Raw genomic sequence first — 19,138 nt, 5'->3', positions numbered from 1 at the left:
CTAGGGCCTGGGTTTACTGTGCTTATTTCTGCTTTCGCCAGGGCCGCTGAGGGAGACTCCCGCAGCCAGATTAATTCCCCCCGAGACACAACCAGTGTGTAGTGAGGTGGGGGTTCCCTGCTGCCCCAGAGAGGGACGAGCCCCGGCTAACCTCTACATTCACATACAAGACCTTGAAATGATGTCCCTCTGAACCCTTCTAATCTCGCTGTTGTGCAGCACCTTCATTTATGTTTTATCCCATAGAACTACAAGATGTTTCAGCCCCGTACATAGACATTCGCACCAACTCGTAGCAGAGTGCTCCCTGCCCTGCCGTTTGCACTCGACTGAGAGCCACGTGAAGGCATGGCCACGCTGCACCGGAAACTCAGGCTCAGACTCAAGTTTAAGCCCAACCATCCACACACAAATCTTTCTGACTGGGTCAGAAAGCCCTTCAGACCTGGGCCCATGGACCCACCTGGAGGCGGGAGGAAGGGAGGGGTTGAGCCTGAGTCCCCTCTCTTTTATTTGTTTTCTTTTTGAACCTTTAAGGGGTCACGTTTTCTGGCTTTTCTTCCCAAGCGTGGAGGGCTAGAAACTTACATTTTTATTTCAAATGAAAGCTGAGATTCTCATGTAATCACATGACTCCGGGAGCTGGGGCTTTAAGAAAAGCACCAAATGGCATGGGACGCCTGATAAAATTGTGTGAGTTGGTGATGTGGTGTGGTGCTTCTGTGAAAGGTTTTGGGGGGAGCAGCAGCAGAATTTAGGGGTCTGTGCTGGGGCTTCCCAGTGTGGAAGTAACTCAAGCCACAGACCCAAGTTAGGAGGTCTGTGTAGTGCAGTATGAATGGGTTAGCACATCTCTGAGACCCGGGTCCAGCAATTGTAAGCCCAGGTTTACAATGCACTGTGAATGCTTGAACGTGGGCTTGGAAACAAGTGCGACTCCCACAGTCCTAGATTTACAAGGCAGTGTAGACATACATTAGCTCTGCGTATCAGTGTATCTAGGTGTTCTCATTGCTCTGCGTTCCAGTCCCGGGTTTACAATGGCACCATGGCGCCGGGCCCACGCTCAAAATGGGCCCCGGCCTGGCCCGCTCCACTTGCGCTGCACTCGGAGGAACTGGCTCCTCTCTAACCCCTGACTCCTCCGCCCCCACCGCTTGCCCGTCTCAGCCGGCTGAACTGCTGGTCTAGGGCTTCTCTCCATCCCCGGCCTCGCTCACCAGCTCCTCCCCGCCCCCTGGCCGCTCCCGCCTGCCCACCGCTTGCTCCTCGCAGGCGGCTGAGGACTCCTCTCTGCCCCCGTCACCTGCAGGCAGCCGCCGACAGAGCTGGGGGCAGAGAGGAGCCCTCAGCCGCTGCCGACCTGTCACCATCCGCTTCCAGCTCCTCGGGGACAGGTCTCTCCCTGCCACTCTGCGGAAGAACAGCGAGCTGGGGAAGTTGGCAGCTGCCTCCTCTCACACCCATGCAAGGAAACGCCTCCTCCGCCACGGACACCACCAGCGCCCGGCAGGTAGGGTTGGGTGGGGCCCCAAGAGATGGAGCCACTCCATGTCCTGAGCTTCAGCTGTCCTGCCCCCTCGCACTGTGCTGGGAGGGGGGATCCCTGCTCTGCGCTGGCTCAGCAAGGGCATGGGGGAGTGGGTCTGGGGGGGGGGATGCTGGGCTGTGAGGGGGTGGGAGGTGCTGGGCAGTGGGGGAGGTTTGTGTGTTTTGGGGTGCTAGGCAGTAGGGTCTGTTAGAGGGATGCTGTGTAGTTGTGGTGGGGCTGTGGGGAAGGGCACTGGGCAGTGGGAGTGGGGGAGATCTGTGTTTGGGGTGCTAGGGAGTGGAGGTTCTGTGTGGGGTTCTGAGCAGTTGTGGTGGAGCTGTGGGTAGGGGGGTGCTGGGCAGGGTTGGTGGTGTGCAGAGAGCTGTGCATTTGTGGGGGGCAGGTGCTGGGCATAGCGGGTCCAGAGGGTGCTGGGTGGGGGGCCTGTGGGCATGGCATGGACCCACCCCCCCAAGGGGAAGGGACACATGGGCAGAACAGGGCCAGGGGCCAGTGTCCGTCTGGTGAATGCCATTTTGTAAACAGTGCCCTCACACTGGGCGGAGTGGGGCCACCCCCGCCATGCCATGCCCCATTGCCCCTGGCCGGCCCCTCACTCTGATGACTGACCTCCCCAAGCCATGTTCCATTGCCCCCATGGGAGCCCACAAATATGTTTGGCGCAAGGCCCACAAAAGATTAATCCAGCCCTGCTCCATTCCAGAGTACCTGTGCAGAGGTGGCCGGATGACCTTTGGACCTCCTGGAGACAACTTCTTCTGTTAAAAATTACCAGGGGATCCCCTCTCCACCTCGCACCCTATTCTGTTCTAGCTGGGTTCTTCTACCAACCCTTCCTATTATGCTACACTGCCCAGAACACCGACTTTATTATGACTCTGATTCAGCTACTTCAGCACATGCTTACCTTTAAGCACATGCCTAGCTCCATCCTGATTCAGCAAAACACTTAAGCAGGAGCTTAGCTTTAAAAGATGTTGAAGTCCCTTTGAACTCTGCATGTGCTTAAGCTAAATTCTTGGTTGAATCAGAGACTGTGGACCCAATTCCAGATCTTATGCAGACAAAACTCCCAATGATTTCAGTGGGAATCTCTCCCTCTCGATAGATCAGACCCACAATATTGTAGTAGCCATTTTTAAGGTTTTGAAAGTACTCCAGCAAGGAGCTGGCTAGGCAAAAGACTTATTCACTTAACACAACCAGCGAGGTGTTCTCTAAATAGCCAGTGATATCTGGTCGCCCCGACGGTTTGCTTTAGGCCTATTATTTCGTAATGCAGTTCAATCCCAGGATACTTTTTTTTTTTTTTTACACTATCAGAGGAATGTTTCCTGAAGATGGTGTATTATTAGATGAAGGACAAAATTAGTTGCTAATCCTGCTGGTGCTATTATTGGCTGGCAAAGCAATATTCACATGGGACATGAATTGATTCATAAGTAGTGATCTGGCAAACAACGTTTCCAAAGCCAAACGGGTGGTGACTTGCTTCTCCCAGCTGCATTCTGTGGAGCATCTGTAAAGCCCGACAGCTGAGAGCTATGTAGAGCTTGGCTGCCTCTTTAATACTTTCTCACCTGCTGCATGTCATATTAACTGACCCTCTCTGTGTATCTGGCAGTGGGATCATTGCTTCATTTCCCCCTCCCCCGGCACCCAGCGGAATGGCCTCTCTGTTTTAAAGCAAGGGTGGAATTGGTAGTTCACTGACCTTTTATCCCATCTCCTAGAACTGGAAGGGACCTTGAAAGGTCATCGAGTCCAGCCCCCTGCCTTTACTAGCAGGACCAAGTACTGATTTTGCCCCAGATTCCCAAGTGGCCCCCCTCAAGGATTGAACTCACAACCCTGGGTTTAGCAGGCCAATGCTCAAACCACTGAGCTAACCCTCCGCCCCCTAAAAATTAATGGAGATATCCCATCTCTAAAAGGTCATTGAGTCCAGCCTCCTGCGTTCACTAGCAGGACCAAGTACTGATTTTGTGGCAGATCCCTAAGTGGCCCCCTCAAGGATTGAACTCACAACCCCAGGTTTAGCAGGCCAATGCTCAAACCACTTCTGCTTGGGCACACACTCACCGTTCCTCTCCCTGTATCCAGAGCGGCCCGACTGCCCAAGCTCCACCATTTGTGTCTGACAGCTGGGCTACTGCCTCCTTCACCTTTGTATTAGGTGGGGCTGCTTAGCTGCCCCTTGGCCTCTGTGAGGTCACCGATATAGTCACCCCCTGTATTTGGTGGGGCTGCTTAGCTGCCCCCCTAGGTCTCTGTGAGGTCATTGATATACTCACCCTCTGCTCACCTGCCCCATCCTTTAGCCCTCATATGGAAGATAAGCTTAGATTTCCTTGGAGAAATGATGAGGGCCTGACTGTGTAACCTGTACTCCCATTGGTTAGCACGCACTTACGCAAGTAGCTTCTATTGACTTCAGAGGGGCTATTCACATGCGTTCAGTGCTCACCAAGGTCAGTGAAGGATGTGGAATTGTGCTCTGAGGGTCAGAATCTGTTCCCACCAAAGTCACTGGGAGTTCTGCTGTACTTGAGAACTTGCTGATTGGGAGGGGAAAGCCCCTGAAGGCAGGCATTGTCCTTGGACAGCAGGACAGAAGAGAATTTGGCTAGGCTAACCCAACCCATGGATCATGTACATCCTTAGAGATGTTTCAAGTGAAGTTGCTCAGTCTTAGATTTACAACATCAATCGCTGAGTGTGCACAAGCTCTTTGGCTGCTAGGCGGATGTTCTATTTTTGTCTTAAAATCATAAAAGTAAATCAGCCATCCAGTTCTACTCTCCAAGGCGCCGCGTTTTCAGGGAGTTTGAGAAATGCAAAGACTCTGGGCTTGCTTCCAGTTCAGCGGGATAAACAAGAAGTGGCAGACGGCTATCATCTGAGTGCTGACTGTCCTTTAATATAGAAACCTATAGCTGACTCTGGACTGCACAGGAAAACTGGGAATGGAGGTGGCTTTCTTTGAAGGGCTTGCAAAATGCCATGGTTTTTTAAAGGTGACCTGTTAGGAAAACATAGGGCTTGTTGACCTTTTTCATCTTTAGGGTGTATAAAGAATGCCTGAGGTTTTGTTTTTCAGATTTTTCCCCCCTGTGTTTTTACCTTGTCAATATTATTATTATTATTAATTTTTGATTTGTATTAATGTAGAGCCTATTGGCCCTAGTCACAGACCAGGACCCCATTGTGCTAGGCTGTCCCTGCCCCTGATGGGCTTACAAGCTAAGTACAAGACAAGAGACAGCAGATGGATACAGACAGACTGACAGAGGCGTACCAAGAAACAATGAGACAATAGTGAGCAGCAGCGGTCTCTGCACATTGGCAGCCTAGTATCAGGAATGCCAAATTGAGTCGTCCGTGGTTTTTCCAGGACCTCTGTGGGAGGGCTCCGCAATGTTTGCCATAAACTCTAGCGCCTTAACTGAAGGTGCATGGGTGATAAATCTGGAACGAAGATGCTCTTTATCCAAAATGCTAATTAGGTCTTGGAGTTTAATAAGTGTCAACCAAAGTCTAAGGCCCAGCTCTGGGGAGTAAGAGGCCTAAAGCTTTCCATGCAGGGGGATGAGGAGTGTGCAGCGGCTAGGGCTCCCCATAGTCCCCACTAGCATTTGGGCCAGCACAACTGGGCCAGTGCACTGGCCAATGTACATTGCCCGAACTATAGGGCTGGCCCAGGAACAGTCCATCTGGAAAGCTGTAGGGTGGGGGCAAGAGACAGATTGTGATTCCCCGTGTCTTTATTTTTTTCCCAATCTGCTCCATGCATGGGACCTAGCCTAGCAAAGCCACAATTTAGCCAAGATTCTCTTAAACTGACTAAGAAAACCATTCTCCTCTCCTTTGCTCAGATTTTGCTCTTTCGGCTCTTGTGATGTCATCGCTTCACTTGCTCGCTAGCCTTCACTGGGGCGGATCCTCAGCTGGTGTATACTGCCCTAACTCCATTGCCTCCAATAGCAATGTATTACACCAGCTGAAGACCTACGCCCTCCAGCCCAGACAGACCTGATTTCTCATGTAAAAACTCAAGCCAAAACTAAAATCTTAAAAAAACAAAGCACCCATCTAGTCAGCCAACCTTGCAGCCTTCTTTAGCCACCATAAAGAAACAACACAGGGATGAAAACCTATTTTTCTTTTCCCTTACTGGTCTGCTTAAAGCTCTTTGAATGACAAGCAGGTACAGGTTTCTGATCTGCATCCAAATGCCATGCTTTTACATACACAGACATACCCACCAAGGACCTGATTCCAATCCACCATATGCCAGTAAGGAAGTGTTGACAAGTAGCTTCAAAAACGCCTCCATGCCAAATCCTAGGAGATGTTGAACACTCAGTATCTGGTCCCACATAGACTATCAGGGTTGGAAGGGAGCTCAGGAGGTCATCTAGGCCAACTCCCTGCTTGAAGCAGGACTAATCCCCAGAGAGATTTTTGCCCCAGATCCCTAAATGGCCCCCTCAAGGATTGAGCTCACAATCCTGGGTTTAGCAGGCCAATGCTCAAACCACTGAGCTATCCCTCCCCTCCATAGAGGAGAACAACACAAATCGAGTGCTCCAAAATCTGTCACGTGAGACCAGGGCCGGCTCCAGGCACCAGCTGAGCAAGACTGTTCGAGGCAGCATTCTGCCCAATCCTGGGGCCGCATGGCCGCTTTTTTTTTTTTTTTTGGTTCGTGTTCCGCTCCGGCCGCCCTGTAGGGGGCGGCGGTGCGGCGAACCAGAGCGCCCTGCAGGGCAGTCCTCTTCCTTCCCTCCCCGCCAACCGGAGCGGAGCCCTCGCGGCAGGCGGCAGGAGGCGGCGCAGCGGGAGGGGCCACGTGGCAGCGCCCCTGCTGTAGCCCTGGTCGCCCCCCTTCTCTCTCTCTCCTGCCTGCTCCCTCCCCCTCCTCCCCCCAGCTGGTCCCCTGCACCTGCACTCCGGCCGTGCCGCAGGGTTTTTTTTTAATTTATTTTTATTTTTGCTTTTCCGTTCTGGCCACCCCGTTTGTTTGTTTTTTGCTTGGGGCGGCCAAAAAGCCAGAGCCGGCCCTGCGTGAGACAGTCTGAAAATGGTCAAACTAACATCTGAGAGGAGACGTGTTGGGTGCATTTGACCATCAGGGCAACAGCTAATAGCAGTGAAAAATGTAAACAATCATTGAAGCAGACAGGCCCTGACTTGTATTAATGAGGGTGCTGTGGTGAAGGCACTGGCCTGGGACGCAGAGGATCTGCATTCAGTTCCCTGATCTTTAACAAATCTCTTTAGTCTCTGTGTTCCTCACTTCCGTCTCTGTAAAATGGGGATAATAGCACTTCCTTCGTCTGCCTTTTCAGCTTAGATGGTGAGCTCTGTGGGACAAAGGGTATCTCTTACCCTTTGTGTGTATACAGCCCTGTGACCCAAGGACCTCTTATGCCAACTGGGTAGAGGGCATGGGGGTACATAGGAGTTACATGGATCCCCTGGGTCTGGTATCTACATACGAGCTGCCCAAGGGGTCATGTAAGGTCTCCAATGAAAGCCTGTTTCACACTGGTCATCACAACCATTTTGAGATGCACGGATGGAAAATATGTGAAGAGCTACGTATACATACTACAAATTATGTTCTCTAAGATCTGTGAGTTCAGACAGGTCACCAAAAGGTAAGCCACATACTCCTGGCAGGGAAAGGGGAAGAAACGTTTGCCTCTCTCTGGCTGGTCCTGTGCAAATTAAGGATTGTATGGTTCCCAGTGCATGCCCATGTACAGTCTGAGTAAAATGCTGATCAATTGATCGTGGGGGCTAGAGGAAAAGAAAGCAGCAGGGCTATCCTGTCTAGGAGTAAGACAATGAACTGTATCTGGGGTGCAGATGAACCCCCCTTATCCTTCCATCTGTGAAGACAAGCTGCCAGTGGGGTCCCTAGCACTGTGGGGCCCCAATCTTGGTTGGAGCTTTGAGACGCCACTGTCGTACAAATCATAAATATGGGTCCCTGTGGATTTTTTTTCTCAAAGAGGGTGAAGAAAGGAATAGGGTGAAATCCTGGTTGCCTTGAAGACAATTGTGAGTTTTGCCTTTGACTTCAGTGGGGTCAGGATTTCACTCCTGGGGGTTAAAGCCCCAGGAAACCATATCCTTCCCTTGCCGTTTCCACTAAGGGATGGATTCCCTTTCTCTGGGTAATTAACGGAATTCGTCCCCACCAGCGCTGATGCTGAGAAAGCAGATCTAATGTGTCTATAGGTGACTCTGCAGAAGAAGCAAATTGAGTCGCTTCAGAATACGAGCAGCCTGAGGGCATGTGACATTCATCCTCCCCCGGCTCTGGCAGTAGAGAGTGTAGAGTACCGATGCATTATCCTTTCCCGGCATGTTTATTCACACCAGCCTGAGATTCTTTAAAAGCTGCTACAAGTTGGCTTGGCACAGTGTTACATCAAATAACATCGCTTCATTTACATGGGCGGGGGGACACCTGCTGATAAAAGCAGTCGTAATGGAGAGGGAGCAAAGTATGGGCTCACCACTAGAATCTCTGTAATGATCACAAAGGAAAGCTGGAGGGTGGGGAGAAGGGAACCCCCCACTTTGTCTACTTGTTCCGCAGCAGCCATGCCAGCACCATTTGGAAACGTTTCTCAGACGCTTCAGAGTCATTTCCACTGTGCTGGGCTGTGCTCCGTTCCTCCACTATGTCCAGGAGGGCCTTGCATTGGGCCTTTCAACCTTTGTTTCAACTGGATTGGATTGCACGGTGTCAGCAGACCTACCGACTCGGAACACACATCGGTTACGTCTACACTGACACCACTGGCGACGGTGTGTAGGGTACACGTCGCCACACGATGCAGTGGAAAGCAGGCTACGGCCATACTGTGGTGTGTAACCACATGTTAGTGAAAGGCTCTGGCATGGGGGGGGCAGCAGGGAAAGCCTCAGCCTTTCCCCCCTGACAGAGCCTTTCCCTGCGATGGGGGATGGGCTCCTGCAGCAGGGAAGCAGTGGGCCTCTAATCTGCTAAAAACAGTGTAGATGGGGAGGCACAGCTTAGTAGAGAGCTGCATAGGCAGGTCCCTCAGGCGTGCCTTGACTTGTCTTCACACTGCACTTCACCTGTGCTGGGGGGCTATCCATGTATGTCGTCTACATGCTGCCGAGAGAAGCCTTAGAATAGACTAACTGAGAAAGAATGGTGTGACACAGACATGCCCAAGCACGTGTGTCCGACCATCTTCTCAACATTTCGCTGAAGGGGGCTGTGTGTGGTCTCTGCCGAAAGCTAAGGACAGCTGATTGTGACGGTTATTGCAAGATGGTTGTAGGCAACACAAACGCCAAGTCGGTGGGTGCTCCAGGGCTGGCGCACCCATGGGAAAAAAAGCAGGCCCTGCCGATCACTCCTCTCCCTCCCTACCAGTGCCTCCAGTCCGCTATTGATCAGCTGTTCAGCAGCCAGCAGGAGGGGCTGGGGGGAGAGGGAGGAGCGGGGGCAGGAAGAGGCGGAGTGAGGGTGGGGCATGCTCAGGGGAAGGGGCGGAGCAGGAGTGGGAGAAGGCATGGTGAGGTGGGGCCTTGGGGGAAGGGGTGGCCTGTGTGGGGCCTGGGGCAGAATGGGGGGTTGAGCACCCCCGTGGAAATCAGAAAGTCGGCACCTGTGGTAGGCGAGACAATTTTGGAGCCATGGAACATGTAGGCGATGGTGTTCCAAGACTGTTGGAAGTGAAATAGGTCACCTGAAACGGGCGAGTCTCAAAGCTAAATCAGCCAACACTGAGAACAATCATCTGTTGCCCCAGTGGAGCCCTGTGTTTATAGTCTGGGGCAGATGCAGACTTGAGCATTTGCAAAGACCATAGAACCCCAAAAGAAGTCCTTCTGGGCTGAGAGACAATAGTCTGTAACTATGTAAGCAGGGTCTGAATGAGCTCTCCCCTGACATCTAGTGAGGAGCTGGGGAAGAGGACTGCAGGAGCTGACCTTGTTTGCATGGACACACCCACACTGCCTGGGTGCTCAGCATGATGGGATTGCTTTGCCCAAATGATCACTTTTGGCTGGTGTTGGATCACAAATCACTTTGTTATCAGGGCAGGGATACAAGGGGTTATTATCCTTGTTGTGTGACTCAAGGGTGGCAGAACTCTGCTTGGCATGCCCTGATTGAGGGAATCACCCTCAACTAAAGAGTATTTGCTAGGTAGGGGACAGGAGTGCCACAGCCCAGTGAAGTTGTGAGGGATTTGTACAGGTACTTGTATGGCTGGCTGAGGTACTATTTGATCTTGCTTCTCTCTATGGTGTAATAACAAAGGCTGATTAAAAAGCAACAAACAGTTCTGTAGCACCTTATAGACTAACAGAAGTATTGGAGCATAAGCTTTTGTGGGTGAATTTGTTACATGACTATAGAGCTGAAATCAAGGATAACCAGGTGTAAGCATTAGGGACAGTGTCTGATACGTAAAGCTGCCCAGTCTGCACTAGCAGTGAGGCTTCCCTACTGAGAGCTGTGTTAAGTGGTGGGATCTGAAGACATCCCATAGAGCGCAGAGTGGGGGGAGTGGTGAGTGGCTGGCAGGGCAGCTGATGCCACAGCGAGCACCTGGACAGCAGAGCAAGCAAGGTGCCTCCCCCACTCTGCCAGTGGGAGGTGAGGTCACGCAGATGCACCTCTGAACTCTGAGTCTTCGCTGACTAAGGACAACAACTGTGAGTGAGATGGAGGGTGGAGGGAGAAGGAAGGGGCACGTTAAAGGAACTTTTGATTGCTGGACTTAAGAACCTGAGGCAAAAGGACACTGCCCAGCGTACTCTGGGGTGGGTCTTTTGCTCATGGTCTTATGTTTATGAATCCTGCTTGCAGCATTTTCCCAAATTAATGTCGGGTGACTTCCCTCCTTTTATTAAAAGTTTCTTTCTACCCTCAGACTCTGTGCTTGTGAGGGGGGAAGTATTGCCTTTCAGAGGTGCCCAGGGATGGTGTGTAATTGTCCCAGGTTACTGGGTGGGGGCTCGAGCCAGTTCTGTGTTGTATTGTTGAAGAGGAACCTCTAGGTATTGAACCTGGCCCTGGTTGCTGCTGACTCCAACTGGCAGATGGGTTACATGTATAACAGAAGAGGGCACAAAAGTTTCCCATTATGGAGGAGATACTCTGCCAATTTGAGGGTCTCAGGAAAGGTGGATCCCAGCTGGACTGGACAAACACTGAAAGATCTGACCACTGGGTGAGAAATATTTTATTGGACAGGAAAGCTACTTGCTAATTCATATAAGCTATAGATTGTGAGTTACATTTTTCTTTTACCTGTAACGTTGTTTCCAAATCCTTACTTTTATTTGAATCTTTCTCTCAAGCTCTGTTAAATAAATTTCAATTTGGTTTTACTATAGACATAGCTAAGTGCCTTGTGCTCAGGAGAGTGTTGCACTGAGGTGAAACAAACCAGTAAACTGGAGTGCTCTGTTTCCATGGAGGCAGCAGATTGGGTGTCCAGGAGCTCAGGGACTGGGCACTCAAGTGTAAGAAGGTGGGGGGTGCTAATTGCTAGGCTGCAGAGGGAAAGAACGGCACTCACGAAGCCTGGAGTGGAGCATTGGTATTGCCAGCAGTCAACTGTTGGCGTTCCCCCGAGATCTCATCCACTGGGTTCCATAAGCCTCAGTTTGACTCCAGTCTTCTGACTCAGGTTCATTTATGTGGCATACAGCAAAGCTGGCCACTTCCTGGGCACAGCGCAGTCCACGGCGCTGGGACAGGCAGGAAGCCTGCCTTAGCACCCCGCTGCGCCACTGACCAGGAGCCGCCTGAGGTAAGCCCACACCCCCAGCCCCAATCCCCTGCCCCAGCCCTGATCCCCCCCAAATCCAGAGCCCCCTCCTGCACCCCAAACCCCTTATCCCCGGCTCTAGTCCAGAGCCTGCACCCCCAGCCCAGAGCCCACACCCCAACTCTCTGCCCCAGTCCAGAGCCCCCTCCCACACCCTGAACCCCTCATTCCCAGCCCCACCCAGCAGCCTGTACCCCAACCCTCTGCCCCAACCCTGAGTCCCTCCCAAACCCCTCATCCCCAGCTCCTTTGGGTCACGAGCATCAACAATTTTCTTCAATTGGGTCACCAGAAAAAAAGTTTGAAAACCACTGGGCTATACAAACCCCACACTGGGCCGGAAGGCATTAAAGACCAATACTGGGACCGGCTAGCCCTTCCCCTGCAACACTGCAGAACAGCTGGAGACGAGGTTGAAAAGGGAACAGCCCAGCTCAGAAGGAGGAGGCTGGGGAGGAGGGAAGACCTATCCTGAAGGCTCCTGACAAGGGTGCCGGAGGAGTGTCCTTGAAGGAATAAGACTAAATACTGGACCTAGTTGGGGCCGATGGTTTGGTTGCCTTTTCTTTTCTCTTGGCCTGGATGCTGGGAGAGGAAAGCAGCAGTAGGAAGTGACCCAGAAGGGTAACTCACAGGGCATCTTTGGGGACCAGACTCTGTTGACCCCCTTAGGGCCCTGGATCAGAATATGTTGGAGTGGGTGAGCCCGGGATCCCCCGGCACCGCCCCCACTACAGGAGGGACCCGAACCACCTGCCTACCTCACTGGAATGCTCATGAAAGGAAGACCAGGACTGCAAGACCTACCCATCAAGAAGGGGCACTATGTGCACTAACCACTAGGCTACCTAACCCACCAAGAACTCTATTACAGCTACGTTGAGTTGTTCAGACTCATGCGTAGGGGGTCGCCATAGGATGTACCACTCATCCGAAGTTACATGGCAACCCTTTTCTTTTATATACATTTACCCATTACATTGCGTTTACTATACTTTGCATCACACGTTGTGTGATTGGCTTGGTCACTTTGTAGGAACCAATTGCTGTGCAGTACACACAACTTCCTCTTTACCTCACCTTATATTGCGGGCTTATCTTATCCAGTCCATTGTAAATAGTTCCCTGGGTGTTCCCCCTTATCTTAGCTAGTCCAGACATTCTGTTTCCAGCCTGCTGATCTGTTTACCTCCCTAATCCTGTCTCCCAAGAAATGAGGCTTCATCCATATCCAGTTACTCACGTCAAGCCAGGCCTACAACACAAGGTGGAGAGAGTTTCACTTGGTGGACACAGACAAGACTCCCTCTTGTTGTGAGCAGGTGGTAGCGATTGACCTCAATTAACCCTGAAAAGTGTCCCCAGAGGGTACATACAATGGGTACATTTCTGCAAAGGGGCCCGCAGCGTTCCGTCAGTGTGCATTGATGGGTAATTATGTTTGCAGTGCCTATATCATATACACCTAACCATTGCTCACACAAAGGGGTGTTTTTTGCACAGGCTGATGCCTGCGCACATGCTGATGCCTGGAGTGCTCCCAAGTTAGCACATCTGCACCTCAAGCTGTTCAACATGTTTTAATGATGATGTGTGCACACGTGTGTGTGTGTGAGTTTTTCAGCTGGGCTTTTCAAAGGTGTTTGGGTGCCAAACTGCCTTAGCTCTTTGCAAAACCCAGCCCTAATGCTTTAGGCACAGGTTGCAGTACTTACCAATCCCCAGGATTCAAAAAATCCCGAGTCAGGTTTCACAAATCAGGAGAGCAGCTTAAAATCATGAGATTTAAAAAAAATTGTCTGTTCTTTCTATGTGTTTCCTGGTTTCTGAGTGCATACAGCTCACACTTTCATGCTTTTCTCTGAAACCAGGCTGGCTAGAAATGCACCTGTTTAAAAATGAAAGCCGAGCCTCTCCCCCTCCTGAGGGAGGCCAGGCGCTGGGCCTTCAAGAAAACCACCAAATATTGTGAGATTTGTGATGAAATTGTGAGGGGTGGCAGCCTTGAGTCTAGCTGTCCACTGAAGGCACATTCCTGAGTAAGTGGTCTGCAGCCCTGCGGCGGACCCGGTGATGCCTGGGGCAGAGCTGTACCTCCTGGAGGCCATGTTCTCTTCCTGGAGTACATGGAGGCTTTGTGGGCTGACATGGAGTAGGTGAGCAGACCCCTGGCCGTGCTTCCTGTCCTTTGGGATGACGAGTGCTCCTCAGGATGGCTGGAAGAAGCAATGGGAATGCAGAGGCTGTGACTAGCTCATGGGAGGCCACTTGCAATGTGGTTCTTGGATTTCAGCGAAAGGTGTCATATTGCAGCGCTGGAGACTGGAGTCTTCTATTTGTCCATTGACTAGGTTCGTTCCCCATCCTGCCCCTCCAACATCCTTCGGTCCCTGACCAGCAAGGGACAAGTCGAGGGGGAAGAGGGTGGCTTTCAAATTTTAACAATTACATTGTTTTTCTGTAAAAAGCGACAGAGTCCTGTGGCACCTTATAGATTAACCGACATATTGGAGCACAAGGTATTCACCCACGAAAGCCACTTCATAAAATGAAAATAACAATTAGTCTCAGGGGCACCAAATCTTTGCAGCCATTCAGGGTTATCCATAGAGCCTTCCTTGGAGATTTTTAAGGCCCGGCTTGACAAAGCCCAGGCTGGGATGATTTAGTTGGGAATTGGTCCTGCTTTGAGCAGGGGGTTGGACTAGATGACCTCTTGAGGTCCCTTCCAACCCTGATATTCTATGATTCTATGAGCCCCAGTCACCATATTAACTGGGGCATCAAAAACATAACTGCATATTTGTGAAGTCCTATTTCCTTTAAAACAGCCAAAAAAGTATCTGCTCCTCATCCAGAGTTCACATAGTCCCAGTAAAGACAGAGTAGAGAGACGGATTTAGAAAGCAGCTTTTCATTAAAACAGGTTTATTCAATATGATCTTTGAATGCTGAGAATACCAAACCCACTCTTAGTTCTTCACTTGCCTTTTAAAATGGTCTTTGGTGTTGCACATGTCAACATTCTGTTGTCCGTGCACTTGATTTGACATTGGCATCCTTGGAGAAATCATTTCCTTCCATGCCCCCTGCTGGACATTTGCTATTTTACATCCTATGGATAAAAAAAAATCAACACTGGTTCAATAAACATACTGCTTTATTATTATCACCTTAAAAATCCTATGCCAAAAGAACCTTCAGGTTGCAAAGCCAAGTATTCAAAAGCTAAGAAATGCCAGAATTAAGGCTGCCTGTGAGGTGATGTTGGTAATCTTATTGAGAAAGGGCGCATCTCATACCATTTTAGGTTATCTCTACTGACTTCCGGAGTGGTGATAAAGCCTTCAGAGGCTCCTCTGTTTTGCATTCTGCAATCTGAGTGCATGGGTTGTTGAGCATCTTGGGAGGGAAGAGAAAAGACTTGAATCAAAGGACTGGCTGAACGACCCAGCACTCTATACCTGGCAGAACTTGGTGACCACTATTATAAGGGTGGAGATTCTCTTGGCATGCACCAGGCAAGGGAAGCTCAAATGTGGATCATACCCAAGGGTCACCTGCCACACACATGAAACTTCCAAAACCTCTCTCCTCTGGTACCACAGCACAGTTGGTATCACTAATGATGCAGCCCCCAGTCGCCAAGACCGCGCAGTGCTGAATCAGGATGGTTTTAAACACATGCTTCAAGTTCAGCTTGTGCTCCAGTTCTTCGCTGGCTCGGGGCCTATCTCTTGTAGTGGCACGGGATGCAGTACCTGGGAATTCTCAATCCTTCTGGAGTGAATTACATTAGTGGGGAGGCCAAGAAAAAAACCTAAAAGAGGGACCCTCATTAAAAATCAACAATCCCCTCTTGCTCTCTTTTACAGTAATGATCTGTGATGGGGTGTATAAACCCCACAGGAAGGGGTTAAAGAGCAGGCATTGCCTCAGTTAGCCCCACCCTGCTACACGTGGCCTGAGAGGTGGACATAAAAGAGCTGCCCAGCAGCTGAGCCCTGTCAGGGAAGGAGAACAGATAGGTTGCTCCTGTGTTGGGGCTAGAAGTCCTGCTGGAGACTGGTCTGCAGCCTGCCCGAGCCCCTGGCAGGGTCATAGTCACAGACAGGCCTATCAGCCCCATGATAATTATTGTTTTCCTTAAAGCCCCAGCTCCTGGAGTCAAGTGATATGCGATGATTTCAGCCTTCCTTCTTAAAGAGAAATGAAGTTTCTAGCTCTTGTGGCTGTGGAGAAAGCTTCAAAATGTGACACCAGTGCACCCTAAAGGCTCAAAAAGCAGAATGTAAATAAAAACCCCACCAAATCTATAATTTTTACATAATCTCATTATTTTAAAGCCAATCTCATGATTTTTGGTGAGCCTGCTTCTTGATTTTTGAACATTTGGTGTTGGCGATACTATGAAAGTGACTTGAAAGTGTCAGTTTCATTCCTGTTTAAAGTCATTTTCTAGTCTATTATTTGTAGTGGGGTAGCTCCCCTAGAGCCCCAGGCAGGTGAAGTATAAACTCACGGGACCTTGCCCTAATAGGATGTTTTCAAAAGTTAAATGATCTATTCCAAGCTTGATGAACTACAAAAAAGTGATAGAAAGTCATCTAGATTTTCCTACAATTGTTTCAATTGTTGTATTCCAGAGTTAGTAACAAATTAAGAATATACGTTAAAATTTTAAACCTAACCAGTGCCCCTTAAGTGACTTGACACAAGATGTCAAAAAAGGTTAGTATTAGAGCTGAGTGGGTCTAATATTTATTTAATTTTCTTTATATAGGAATTAGAAATTATTCTCTGACAGGAGCACTGTATCTAAGTTATTATCTGCAAAAAAACAAGAGTTTTCAGGTGTCCAAGTAGTCTCTGGAATCATGGGTTAAAGTTGGCCTCCTCCCACCAGAATCTGATATGGTGCCCCTGTTTTGGTGTCCTATTTAAAACTGGGTTCGCTGGATGTCAGTAAGGTTTGCAGATGTGCAGGACTTGCTGCAGTTTACCCACAAATACTTTCCTGACAAACTCTTTCAGTTCTTTGCACAAAACAAGATAGATAAGCCTACACAGGCACTTGATCGGATGCTACGGCACAGTTGTCTTCGGTCTACATTTCCTAATGTCGACTTTGCCCTACAAATTTTTCTTACCATATCCAGAACTAACTGGGAAGTACAGCAGTCATTTTCGAGGATAAAAAAATGAACTGAGATCCATAATGCCGCAAAGCCTTTTGAATGCTTTGTCCTTCTTGGCAGTAGAATCAGAGTTGGTCCAAGATATGAATTTTGAAACCTAATCCCTGACTTTAGTTTGTTTAAAGTTAGGAAGAAAACAGTTGCATAAAAAGGTATTAATTGTGTTGTATTGGTTTTAAATTCAGAAAAATGACCATAGCAAAAGCATTTGTTTTATTCACCTATCAGATGTGCCATTCGCTACATTATGCTAACTATTATGCAGGTTTGTTACTGTATTTCACAGTTATTTGTGTTTAAAACAAGTCGCTTTATCTCTACAACTATTGTTTGCTGTTATGTCTTTATCAAAAACAAAAATGAACATAATCTTAATTTGTGTTAAAAGCTTGAAGGATACGCTAAATTATGCTTTATGTGTTGCATGAAATATTACATTTCTATCAAATATCAGACAATAGAATAGTGCTTATCTGGTTTCCAGAGTTGGCTGTTTTGATACCAAGGCCTGTTTTTGGTCTTCTGTTTTGGAGAAGAACTGGGAAGGTGAAAAAGTTGGGCAGTAAATTGTAAGTGATCATAAATTTCACTTTAGTGTCCAATGTTGTATCTATTTTCTACTATACTTGGCTTCAGCAGTAGTCTGTACATGAAACCAAATAGCTCTCTTTCTGCGCCTTTATCTTGTTTTTTTCTCTGTTGGTACTTGCATGGAATTGCTAAATGGAGCCGGTGTCCAAGCTGACATGTGGCATTGAGCAGGCAGTGCTTCTGTGGAAACCTATTAGCTGGAAATGCTAATTGCTAGCTAAAACAAAGTTTTAATGTCTGAACGTGTGTGTTGTTCCCTTATTCTGTTCATTCTCTAAATAACATGTTTTTAATCATAGTGGGAAAAAATATTTATTTATTTAACCAGGGATGGGAGTCGCCTCAGAATATTCTGTGTCCAGGGCCCCAAGAGTTCTTAATCCAGCCCAGGCTCTTGGGTAGGAGAGTGGGCCTGGCTGGATCGTAGGTTTGATTGAGGCTCAGGATCCTTGTCTTGGGAGAGGCCACCACAGCTGGTCACTCTGCCTGCAAGGAAGGGGGCTGAAGGCTGAGCCGGCTGGGCTGAAGATTCTTTTGTTTGGTATGTCTGTTGGATTTTGATTGATGGACTCTGTTACCCTGGACGAGGTTGAACTCTCATATGTGATTTGGCCAGAGAGCTAAGCTCCATCTACAGTGGAAGTGGGTTGAAGACTATGTGGGGAAACTGAGGCACCACCATTGCACTCCATGAGGGGGGGCATACTGGGATGGCACCTCTGTCACATGGTCCCAAACCTTGAGTGTACATTACAGTAGGTTGAGAGAACTCTAGGCTAGGGAACTGTTGCACTTGCATTAAAACAAGAGGAGCCTAGGATAGTTCAGTGGCTATTTCAATTGCTGTACCATAGACGGTGCTGGTGGAGTGGAAGGCAGGGGTGCTAAGCGGTGCCAGTATCCCTGGTGAGTGTATAGGTGTGGCTGGTAGAACTGAGATGGCTGATGCATTATGGGCCAGATTTTCAAAAGTGTGCAGAGCATTGGGTGTGAAGAGCTTAAGAAAATCTGACTCCAACTCTGGGTACAGAGCACTTGATAATCTGGCCCTGAGCTAGAACTGGTTGGGACCTTTTCACAGAAATATATTTTTGTCAAAATATGCCATGTCATGGAAGCTGAGACATGCCATGGGCATTTTGGCAAAGAGAGGAGGGGAGGCATTGGAAACCTGAGCTTTTCGAGCCAACCACAGCTGTTTTGACATCATTCCATCTCGTAAGAGTTTTGGTTTCGTTCCAATGTGGAACAGAAACAAATTTTGAAAGCTCAAAAGTTGCCATGAAATGGAATTGTCGTCCCTGGGGCTGGGCCATCTCTGCCCTGAGCTCTTCTGAAAGGCTGGTCCTATGGACCAAAAGTAATCAGTTTAAAAACTGTGCGGGAAACTATCCAGTGCTTCTACCAAACAGTAGGTGTCAGTGTTGCTGCTCGTTAGATAAATATCACTCCTATTGGAAACAGCTCTGTATCTGAAGAGGCTCTAGATATGAAGTGATGCTAGACATCTTTGTTTTTTATACTGTTCTTTGAACAAATGACCAAAGTTCATCAGTTACTGATCTCTGAGTAGTTATTGCTCTGGATGGCTGCAGCTCTGTAGGGGACAAAGATTCTCTGTCTCATCCATTTAGAATTCCCAAAAATGTAAACAGGAAGAAAAAGGTCATACAAGCCTGCAGATCTATCACAACCGGTATTCCAATTCCTCACTGCCATCTAGCATTCGGCCATCTCCTCACCGTGATTTCCTGCTTCCGACCTATTTAGGATCTTAAGCTGTTTCTACTGTGTTTTATTTTTAAAGCGTCATGATAGAACATTTTTTAAAATGAATCCGTATCTGTTCACATGATAAGTTTATGGTGATAAGCGTATGGGGAGGGTGTCTCTGTGTATCTCTAGCTGTATATTTTATCACACCTCTCCAGTGCAGCTATTTTTAGGTACGTTGCGTATTT

This window comes from Chrysemys picta, chromosome 4 (assembly GCF_011386835.1).
Source record: "Chrysemys picta bellii isolate R12L10 chromosome 4, ASM1138683v2, whole genome shotgun sequence".
NCBI classification, from domain to species: Eukaryota; Metazoa; Chordata; order Testudines; family Emydidae; genus Chrysemys; species Chrysemys picta.
Note: the sequence above shows the minus strand (reverse complement) of the source record.